Genomic DNA, 11,232 nt, shown 5'->3' with positions numbered 1-11,232 from the left:
GCCATTGACAGTTTAGCTCCAAGAGATAATGATAAATTATCAAAAATAAAATTAAATCAATAACCCAAATAAAATAAATATTATTATTAATATATTATTATTTATTTTATGGGAGCATCTAGGATCCCCAATCATGGATTAGAACCTCATTGTGCTGCATGCTGTACAGGCCCAGAACAAAAAAACATCCTCTGCTCCACAAACCTTAAATGTTACATTTCATTTAAGTACAGCTGTTATGGTACAGATTGGTAATAATTATTTCCTTCAAGCTAATCTGTAACATAGATAATAAAGACCAAGCTTTTCTTTTTGGTTTCAGCATATTTCATTCAAGCAAATCTCTGGAATTGTTCCTCAGAAATCTATGTCATTGTTAACCAGCCTCCATAAAAGAGTTTAAGAAACTTCGTCTGTAAAAAAAAAAAAAAAAGAGAAAAAGGTCAGCATTTTACCCTTTATTACACAAAAGATAAATACTGTGAAGTAAATTACTCTTTTCTACACAAGTGAAAGAACTGATTCATGGCTAAAGTATTATTTCTCTTCTTGCTTTCTACTTCATATATTTAGGAAAGAAAAACACCCAACATCTTTATTTTATTTTTTTATGTAGAGGTGTGTAAAACCTTTACTGATGCTGCTGCTAACTCTATGAAATTTATATAGTTCCTTATGGAACAAACAAAAGGATGGAAAATGAACTATACAGTACTTCTTTATTTATCGTTTGAAAAAGAAAAGAGAGTGGTGTTCAGAATGCTAAAATTTTTGATTGACTAAAATGTTGTCTATCAAAATCTCCTCCAGTTAATTCTTTATTCCAAAAATAATTTAATATAAATATGTTGCTGCAATAGGAAATGTGTCAGTGCTGGAATACAATAGCTTTTGTAGAACTAATAACCTCTTCCACAGTGATGGTCTATAAGATCAACTTAATACAATTATCAGTATAGAGACAATTATTTTATTTTTTTTAGCATCTGTCCACCAGAAAAGTAGCTTCAGTGGTTTGTGGCCACTAGAGACTCTGTGAACCTCTGTGGCTACTGTGATTTGTACGCTGCTCCCTACTCTGAGACGATACTTCCTTATTGGTGGTAGCTTCACAATGCTATTTCAGACATTATTCACTCAAGACTGTCCCTTCCCCCGGGGGAAAGTCACAGACGCCACCAAGTCTGACTGCAACTGGGCTCATTGGGAAATGCACTAAGTATGATTAGTGTGTCTTCTGACTTTCAAATATGGAGGCAGGGTCTCCCTAGCTGACTGACATTCCACTTCATCCCTGTTAGTCACCAAGGACAAAGAGAGGGCCCAAGCAAGATGCAAGCACCTCTCATCCAGACAAGGGAACAAAAATTTGAGGGGAGACTGTAGGAAGTCTTTTTCTCTGAGTCTCCCAACATCTGATTCCTGCAATTTGGTTCGGCACCTCCCTATCGAATTATTTCAGGCCCCCATTTCTCCAAGATCCATAGTGGTAGCACTCCCTTCCCACAACAGAAGGAGAAATTGATCTGTCTCCATCCTCCATACTCCATCCCAGCCTCCTACAAGCAGTGCAGTCACAGCAAAGGGAGACAGACTGACTGAGTAAAAGGAAATGTAGAGTACAGGAAGCAGGTTACATTTACAGGAGTTTTCTACAATGCCCAGTACTGCACAGAATGGGTGGCACGGCATTTGTTTTGGTTTTCAGGGATTGGCCTTGGATAGACTGTGGGCTGGTTTTTCTCCTGCGTAGTTTGGCCAGAGGCAAATCCAGCACTTGTGGCCTTCTTTACAGGCAGGGTTTGAAATGCTGTAGTTACCCTATGCAGAATAAGATCCACTTATCCTTTCAGTAAGGTCATTGTCATAGAAGTTACAGTGTGCCTTAAAAAGCAAGTATAATTGTAATGCAGAACTACAGTTTATATTTCCTTAAAACTACTACATGCTACAAAAAACTCCCTTTTTTATTGTCATGTTAAAACTGATGGTGGGTTTTATTAGCTTGCTCTTGGAAAGGCCTGTCTTGTGGAAAGTCCATTCCTTCCTGTGTGCTTGTCTTACTTCTCATATTATGTCATATTAGATAATTATCAGCCTCATGTGAAGCTCAGAAGTTTTGGTTTTTTCTTGGTTTTGGTTCTCAGCCTGAATTTCAATTTGAAATTTTCATAATTTCATCCTAAAACTTCAGAGCAGAACTCAATCCAAACTGCTAAGTTAGCCTTATGTCAAGGTGAATTAGCTTTGCACCTGTTTACATCTGAAACCATAAATCAGATCAGATTTAACTGAAACAGGCTCAGGCACTTAAACATCAATGATGCTGGTCCAAGTTTCAAGGCTGTAATGAAACGTAACCCAGGAAAGTTTTGTCTGCCCTTGAGTTTAATTGTGAAAGTTTGGCAGAGTACTGCCAACAATTCTCTTTTCTTTTCCTCCTCTTCTTTAACCCATGCATGCTATGCATAAAAATCTCCACCCTTACTTCCTGGATATATCCTCTGACTTGTAACAGATTTTAACACAATTCAGGGAAAGTAACTGTCTACTTTCAAAGAGTTGCTGAAATGCCATTACAGTTTTTGTATTTAAAATTATACATTACATAAAAGCAGTTATGCTCATGTGAAATGATGATAATAAGAACAAGAAGTAGACTTTTGAAATCAGATGCCTGTCATCTGATCTTAAACATCAGATGAGCTAAATGGAAACTGAAGTAGCTTTTGGAGGTCTAATTTGTTAACTAAATGTAAAGAATTTTAAAATTTTTATCATATCTTCAAATGGAGAGTAAATTGCATTGGATTTTTTTCATAATGTTGATATTGTAGCAGCAGTGACATCATTATCCAGTAGTCGTGTTAATCTCCAAATGCACTGTGTATTGGGTTTATTACATTACATAGATATCCAAGAATCTGGGATGGTAGGTCTTAGTATCAGTTCTTTATTGTTGTTATATTATTGCTTCTTTACAAAAAGAGGGCAAAACAATTTATATTGTAGTCATATTTCTGGCTGTTTGCATCTTTGAGGGTCAAACAGATTGTGTCTCCTGCAGAGAAAGAGCACGTAATCTAAGTTAAGGGGTTTTAGAGTTTTAAGTGTGATTTCTCATTGAATGAGCTGGTTTATAGGAGTTCTCAAACCTTTTCTTAGCATGAACTAGAAAGGCTATCTCGTGGACACATCTTCATCCATTCATTATTGCACAACTAACTCGCCCCTCTCTGTTCATCATCACATAATATTCCTGAGGGAAATTGCAGCAATTGCTTAAAGGAAAAGCAATATTAGTAAAGTATCTAATGTATTTTTACCTTTTTAAATTTAGGAAGTCGATAGAATATTTAGCATCTTGGGCTAGATCCACAAAGGGGCCTTGGACCCAATGTTGCAACAGATAACTTTAGGTGTACTGTCACTTAGTGGAATCCAGCACCCTGAATTAGGTACCTAGACTTCCTATACAAGGCATGGGAAGAGGTAGGGACCTAAGAATGAGATTCACCAAAGCCAGCACATTCAGTGGGGAGCTGCCTAAGTTAGTCAATAGAAAATGGTGAGATGAGAGGTGTAGCCTTAAGCCCTGTACCTCAAAGGGACTCAGGCACCTAAATATGGGGCAGAGGGAGGCACCTCTCTCCACTTGGGAATCACAGCCATGAGCCCTCTCCTGGAGTTAGGCACCTAAGCCAGGTCATTAAAAAAAAAAAAAGAAGCAGAACGTCTCCTTTTACCAAAGTGGTTAGAATACTGATACAGGCTGTTCTCCACTCTGCCTGACATGGAGTGGAATGGGTGCTTGTACACTGCCAGGGATTGCCCTGACCACTAGGCTTAGTCAGCCTCGCTTTCTCTCTTTGGCCAAATGAATATTTATTTAGTTATGCAAAGTGGAATAGATTCACCAGGAGACAGTGACCACTGCCATTTAGGGACAGCTCTGCTTACATTTTGTTCAGGCCCTGATTTAGTAGACATGTTCTAAGGTACCCTCTTAGTGTTCCTATTGGATCAGGACCCACTGGTGGAGACAGGTGAAGAGTGGTGGAGATAGGTGGGTAGCTTGTGAATCCTGCCAGAGGCTAGGCATGAGCTAGGCACTGGGTGCCATGACTTAGGTGGCTTTACACATGCTTACTGGGAGACTTCCAGGCTCCTAGGGGACTTTACCTGTGGAAACATAGGGAAATATAGGATCCTTCATGGTTTGGCAGCAGCTGAGTGAGGGTTTATAGAATCCTCACGAATGCAAAGACTGTTCCTGAAGTAGAATGACACCTGCCTAGTAAGGATTTTAAAAAACAGGACCAGAATTTCAAACTGGTGCCAATGGAGGATGTAAAGCATCATTGCAACATGTATTCTGTGACTAGTCTTGCTCAAGAGCTTGACAGCTATGATTTGGACAAGCTAGAGCTTCTAGTTGGCCATAACAGATAGCCCTAGTTAGAGTGAGCTACACAAGCTATAATGTATTACAAAATCTTTTTTAATTTATGGGAAAAAGAAAAGAGCAAAGATTGTTTCCACTAACCTTAACCACTTTAATGGTATTAAATCATATTAAGCTACTTTTATTTTCTTGAATTTGGCATTTTCTTGAAGTTGTTTATTCTGATTCACCGTGACCTCCTGACAAATGTGCATCATGTGTCAAGAATCAGTTCTAAACTTCATTTTTCCTATAAAAATGAAGAGATATAATTATATTTAAGAGCAGTGTATAAAAAAGTACCCATAATTTAACTCCTTTCGGATAAGTATAGAGTAAAACAATAGCTTTAAATAGATATGCCATGTGAGCTGCCAGAATGTGCAATATATACACTGCACTTTACTGATGTATAATACAAGGGATCAGCTCCTGAATATGCACATTACTGGAGTAAGTAGCTTCCTACAATTAAGCATTTAGAGCCTAATGCTGAAAAGTACAGAGTACCATATGTGAGGTGATGGGTTCTTCTTCGCCCATTGAAGTCAATCACGTGATTCCCAGCACGTCGCATGGCTGGAATCTGAAAGAACTGAATTTTTATGTTCAAACTAATACAAAGAAAACTTCCATGTCACACAATCCTGGGGCCTGATTCTCAGCTCACATTCATGTAAATCAAGAGTAATTCCACTGAAGTTTAACTGAAGCAACATAGTGAAGAATCAAGGCCCAGTTTTTATACATCTAAATGTCATTAACCAGGGATGAAATTAGCTCTTACATTTACTACACAGTCTGAAATAAACTGGTGAGTGGACTAAATCTTATGAGGTTTTCCAACCCCTAATTTATCTGTATGTACTGCTCTGTAAAGTTCAATATTTATACCTCTTCAGAATGCATAAAGTCAAATTATGCAATTAGTCATTTTTGTTGTTTATTTATTGATTTATATATTGCTAATATGTAATTAAATGGAGTAGCAACACATTCAATCTAATGGGGTCAGATCAAGAGTAAATTTCTCTTATGGATAGACAATAAGTAATTATGCAATTAAGCAAAAGATACTTAAGTGATGTATGCATTTAAAGTTTCCAATAGGAGTTAGGGAAATTCACCACCTTTAAATTCAGACCAGTTATAAATAGTTGGCTATGGATTTAGTGCTTAATTTTAGGCACCCAAGTTAGAACATTTTGGCCTCTGGCTTTTTAAGAAATATGACTAATATACATATATTAACTGAGGTATACTGTAGTTTTTATTGTCTCAGTCTCTCCTTCACTCCTGTAATAAACTTGCCCATAATTAATGTGAAACCAAACTGCAAATATAAAAAAAAGCACCTAAAAATGATTCCTGGTAAGAGTAAATCTCTACTAAATATAATTTTACAATTATAAATAAACAAGTGGAAAAGGGAACAATTTGCCTATGAATTTCATTAAAAATTCTTACAGAAATCCCTTTATATAATCAAATATATAACATTAACACGATGGTCATTTTGGAAACAAGACTGTGTGTGAATGAAAAAGATTGTTATTGTGCAAGTATAACTACACAGGAGAGGACAGGACTATCATCCATACAAAATGGAACAGCAAGCATTTTATTAACAGCAATGGTGAACTTAAGTACAGTTATACAGATTCCTTCCTGCATATCTTAAGAGGTTGAAAACAACTGCATTTGGCTTCAAGTTTCATGTGTGTTGTATGGTTATCCTGTATTACCAACCCTTTATAGGGTCCTATTTACACTACACAGTAAAGCTGTGAATTTGGCTACATATATTTTGGGATTCTCATGACACCATGAGGCGTTTGGTTACTATTTTGTAGAGAGGAACGATGAAACGAGAATTTCTTTAGCAAAATTATTGACTCTTATCTGAATGTGAAAAGGACATAGTAAAGGTGTATAAGGATGCTCTTGTGAGGTGTTGATCACCTCTGTTGACCACATGTGAGTTCAGGGTGCTCAATGCCTTGCAAGACTGGACCTTAAGAAAACAAAACAGCAGTCTAACCATACAGAAGAAACCACACTTCTCAACCTGCTCTTCTGTCCTGTGCTATCTGCATTAATTACACTAAGGGCAGTTGGAATATTGCCTACAACAATATATCACCTTTGACTTGTTCAAGGTATGTCTAGTCAACAGGGGCACCATAGCTCATTGGATTCCAGTTTAACCCATGTGTGACCTATGTAACAATTAACCCTTTAGTTTCCAGATTAACACTGTGCATGTCACATCTAACAAATACCACTGTATGAATACCTGAATACTGCACAGCAATTCATATATCTGAACCTCTGGATATTAACTGAAGTGCTTTGGCCTTTACTCACAAGTTCATTTCAACATCCATTCTAAATGTTTTTGGATGCTTATATGAATTAAATAGAATCTATAAATCTTTTACAATTTATTATTGCTAGCTGTCTAGTTTTCTGCCTAGAGCTAATAATGACAACTTAATTTATAGTACCATCTTGTGACTTATGTTTTCAGTCAATGATGTCAGCACCAGTAGCCATGTTCAACAAATCCTCTTCAGCCTGCCTGTTTTTATGAGATCATTCACACTGTCTAGCAGATTCATCTACCTCATCCCACAATCAAAACATTAGTTGAAAATCACTTTTTCACATAGGTGTTTGTAAAATTAGTTTTTAAACTAATTCAGATCTACACCATAATTGTAACTGATATATTAAGTTTTACAATTCTTTTGTTGACACATAAGTACTACCCATGGACACACAAAACAGCCATTTAATTAACATTTGGATTCTCCAACAGCCATAGCAAGGGATCCCCAGCTTTTAGCTTGGGTTAGCCTTAAAGGACATTTACAGCTTGCACATTATAGCAGCTGTGATTAGCTTTTGGAACCTAAGACTGTATCTCATTTGTATGTGTATGTTTACCAGCTTTAACCTTGTAAATATCACTCATTTCCTTTTCCTAGTTCATAAATCTTTAGTTAGTTTATTATAGAATTGACTGCAAGTGTTGTCTTTGGTTTGAGATCTGAGGTACAACTGACTTGGGGCAAGCGACTAGTCCTTTGGGACTGGGAGTAACTTGAATATTGTTGTGATTTATGATATAAGGGACTATCTATCACAAAGGCAGACTTTCCTGGGTTGCAAGATAAACTGGAGTGTCTAAGGGGACTGCCTGTGACTAAGACTGATATAGAGCTTGAGGTATTCACATTGGATGCTTAGTTAGATTTCACCAACCACAGAACACACACCTGAATTGGGGTTTGTGCCCTGATGTGTCAGTCTGCCCTGAGGTTGGCACCCACATTCATGAGTGACTACAGACAGTTTGACAAGAAGGCAATCCAAATTAATTGTGCCCAATATGGCACTTATAATGGTGCACATATAGTAAAAATTCTATCCTATTTTACTCCACAGCTTCATCTTTTCCCAAATTTTTATTATCCCCTGTGGGAGGGTACTTCTGCAAACTCACCTAATCAGTCCCTGCCATGCCAGCCCCAATCAAGGGAAAGATTGGGACTGATTGAAAAGCCTTATGTCTGCCTGCCGACTGGCAACACCTGCCAGCCTGATAGACCAGGAGCTATAAAGGCTGGGAGGCAGCCAGAAAGAGAGATGTCAGTCAGGGAGGGAAGTTGGTGGAAGTCCTCTAGCTAGTTACCGACCCACCTACTGTGGTGGATGAGAAACCTGTAAGGATTGTATATAGTTAGACACTGGTGGTGGAAAAACACTTAAAGAATGAAGGACACAGGTGTTGTACAGAGCTGAAGGTCTCCCTGGCCTTATTTGGGAGGGCAACTATGCCCTAAAGAAGAGGGGTTGGCCGTGCACCCCTTATAAAGGAATTAATGTGCTCCTCCAGCATATGCATTTTGATGAACAAACATTGAAAGTTTTAGAGCTTTTAAAAGTGAAATGCTGCAAATCCAGAATGGAAAGATTGGATTTTGGGGATTTTTGCAAGGGTTATTTTTTTTCCTATTTGTACCCATGTCTCACATTTCACATGCATGAAACTCCAGGATATTGTTCTAGTTTATAACTTTTCACCAAATAAGAAATATTAACATTTGAAAAGTTTGTTTTAAAATTACAAGCAAATGATGTTTGTTTTTCTACCTGCATTTAATTGTAATACCACACAGTGATGAACTTCTGATGGGCACACAGGTCCCAAGATCAGTTGTTCTAAAGGTGCCTGAATACATCACTGGCACATGGACATATGTTGGGGTGTTACATAAGATTCCCCATATATTATCTAGCACCCAAATATCAGTCATCTAGCTACCTATCCCACATGTATGCCTGCACACCATGTTGAAGCACCTTGGGTGAACTCAGAGCCATCTTTAGCCAGTGAGATAAAGCACTGCATTCAAATGTAACTGGCTCCATCTCTGTTGGAGAAGGGACCTGGCAGACACTTGGTCAACTCATACTAGAATGAGCTTGCTCAATGGAGCGAGGAGGTCAAGGTTCCATGGTAGCCAGAGATAGGGAGACACTGTCAGTTGGTTGGGACCTAAGACTGGGATGAAGGTCTGTTACAATTAGCACTAAGAAAAGAATCTAGGTGTCTTTACTGCCTTGTAACTTGCTAGTGATGGCTCCAGACTGCCTAGCTAATGTCTCTGCCTCAGATGGCTCCAGTGTCCTACTGCTGTTGATAGGTTGAAAGGCTTGGGATCTCTCTCTCCTCCTAGAGATGGTCACAAAAACTGGACAAAATGGGGGTATTTAGGACAGTGCATATTTTCCTCTTATCTCTCCCCTCCCCCCTCAAATAATGGACTCCAGGGAACAACTAGAACATGTAATGAACTTTGTTTTCTTTCCTTTAAAAAAAACATATATCCTTCCCTTTGTGTTTAATATCATGCTCTCTCTCTCTCTCTCTCTCTCTCTCTCTCTCTAGCTTTTGTGATCTGCAAAGTAAGAATTTGCTCCATAACAGAGTGCAATTCACCAGTTTGGACATTTTAGGAACACGGTGACATTGTGCCTGTCTGGGCAGGTAGGAAATGTGAGTAGTCTGACTGAAGTCATTCACATATGTAAATCCTTGCCTGATTGAGCCCTATACCTGTATTGTCAGTGCTGATAAGGCACAGCACATCACAAACGGTACTGACAGCAAATAAGTCACATACTCATAATATAAAAGCAAGAAGGAAAAATATATAGTTTGTTCTTGTCATTTGAATGTTTGGTTTAGGCACATTGAGGATGGATTTAGTTGCTCTATCAGTAGCAATGTAAACAGACAGCAAAGAAGGGGCACATGTTTGAAACAAAGTTTTAAAAAATAAATATATATTTCACCTTGTTCTACATCTGTCTAGGCAGGAGTTTCAGATTCATTACAGTACAAAGTCACACTACCTCCTTTGTATTTCAATAGCACTATCTCCTTAGCTAATAGTCATATCTCTTCAATACTTTTAAACATGATGGGTCACATTCTATGCTAGCAAATTTGGCCCCATGTCTAGCTATATTGTGCATGAGGTCCTTTGACTAGATCAGTGAAAAACAATAACTACCTTAAAATTAAGTTGGTAGTGAAAATAATTCAATTACCACCACACTCCCTTCTACAAGTTATTTTGGCTATTTCAACCACTCTCAGTGCAATTCCTGTCCTGTGTGATTTTGAAGTATGTTTTTGCCTATCTTAGATATGTGCAGAGCTCCTGACACTATAGTTATCTATCTATCTCACTCAAAATATTGCCTCCTCAACCGACTGTAAAAGAACAAAATATCAAGCATAATAAAATGTTTAATCATGCTTAGAATTTTCCATGAGTTTTAATATAGGGCCAAATTCTGCATTCAGTCCTTGTGTAAATTTTTTATTGACTTCAAACTCCTTGAATAAGAGAGCAGAATATGGACCCTGGAAATATTCATTTTGATCACCAATGTAATGAGGCAGCCACCTCCCAAGCACCTGCCTCAGGGCTGGGGATGGCTCTGCAGCACCCTGACTCAGTTTCCATCTTCAGGGCTCCTTAATAAACTCCACATATATATGTGTTAGTGCTAGAGATGGCTCTTCAGTGAAGTCACAAAGTCAACCTCTTCTAGGAGTAACAAGTCCAACTCTGTCCACATATCTATTCAGGGAACACCATCATAGGACCTAATCACATCAGCCACACTATCAGAGGCTTGTTCAACTGCACATCTACCAATGTGATATATGCCATCAATGCCCCTCTGCCATGTACATTGGCCAAACTGGACAGTCTCTACACAAAAGAATAAATGGACCCAAATCAGACATCAAGAATTATAAATTTCAAAAACCAGTCAGAGAACACTTCAGCCTCCCTGGGCACTCAATTACAGACCTCAAAGTTGCAGTACTCCAACAAAAAAACTTCAAAAACAGATTCCAGTGAGAAACTGCAGAATTGGAATTAATTTGCAAATTTGACACCATTAATTTAGGCGTGAATAAAGACTGGGAGTGGATGGGTCATTACACAGAGTAAAATCTATTTCCCCATGTTATTTTCCCCCTACTGTTACTCACATCTTCTTGTCAACTGTTAGAAATGGGCCATCCTGATTATCACTACATAAGTTTTTTTTCTCCTGCTGATAATAGCCCACCTGAACTGATTACTCTCATTATATTTAGTATGGCAACACCCATTTTTTCATGTCATCTGTGTATATATATCTTCCTACTGTACTTTTCACTGCATGCATCCGATGAAGTGGGCTGTAGCCCATGA

The 11,232-nt window shown here is 38.1% G+C and overlaps 1 long non-coding RNA gene across 6 annotated transcripts in view; it reads right to left on the bottom strand.

The window, feature by feature from the left end:
• Nucleotides 1–363: 363 nt before the first annotated feature.
• The window catches only part of LOC115653333, a 157,757-nt gene continuing 146,888 nt past the window's right edge, over nt 364–11,232 (bottom strand). For all 6 annotated transcript variants that reach the window (XR_004000901.1, XR_004000906.1, XR_004000902.1 and 3 more), the window contains 2 exons: nt 4,547–4,694; nt 364–413 (listed from right to left, as the gene is read on the bottom strand). This is a non-coding gene — a long non-coding RNA (uncharacterized LOC115653333). The remainder of the gene's footprint in view (nt 414–4,546; nt 4,695–11,232) is intronic.

The sequence above is a fragment of the Gopherus evgoodei genome, chromosome 6 (genome assembly GCF_007399415.2).
Source record: "Gopherus evgoodei ecotype Sinaloan lineage chromosome 6, rGopEvg1_v1.p, whole genome shotgun sequence".
NCBI classification, from domain to species: Eukaryota; Metazoa; Chordata; order Testudines; family Testudinidae; genus Gopherus; species Gopherus evgoodei.
Note: the sequence above shows the minus strand (reverse complement) of the source record. Positions and strands in the feature narration are given on the sequence as shown.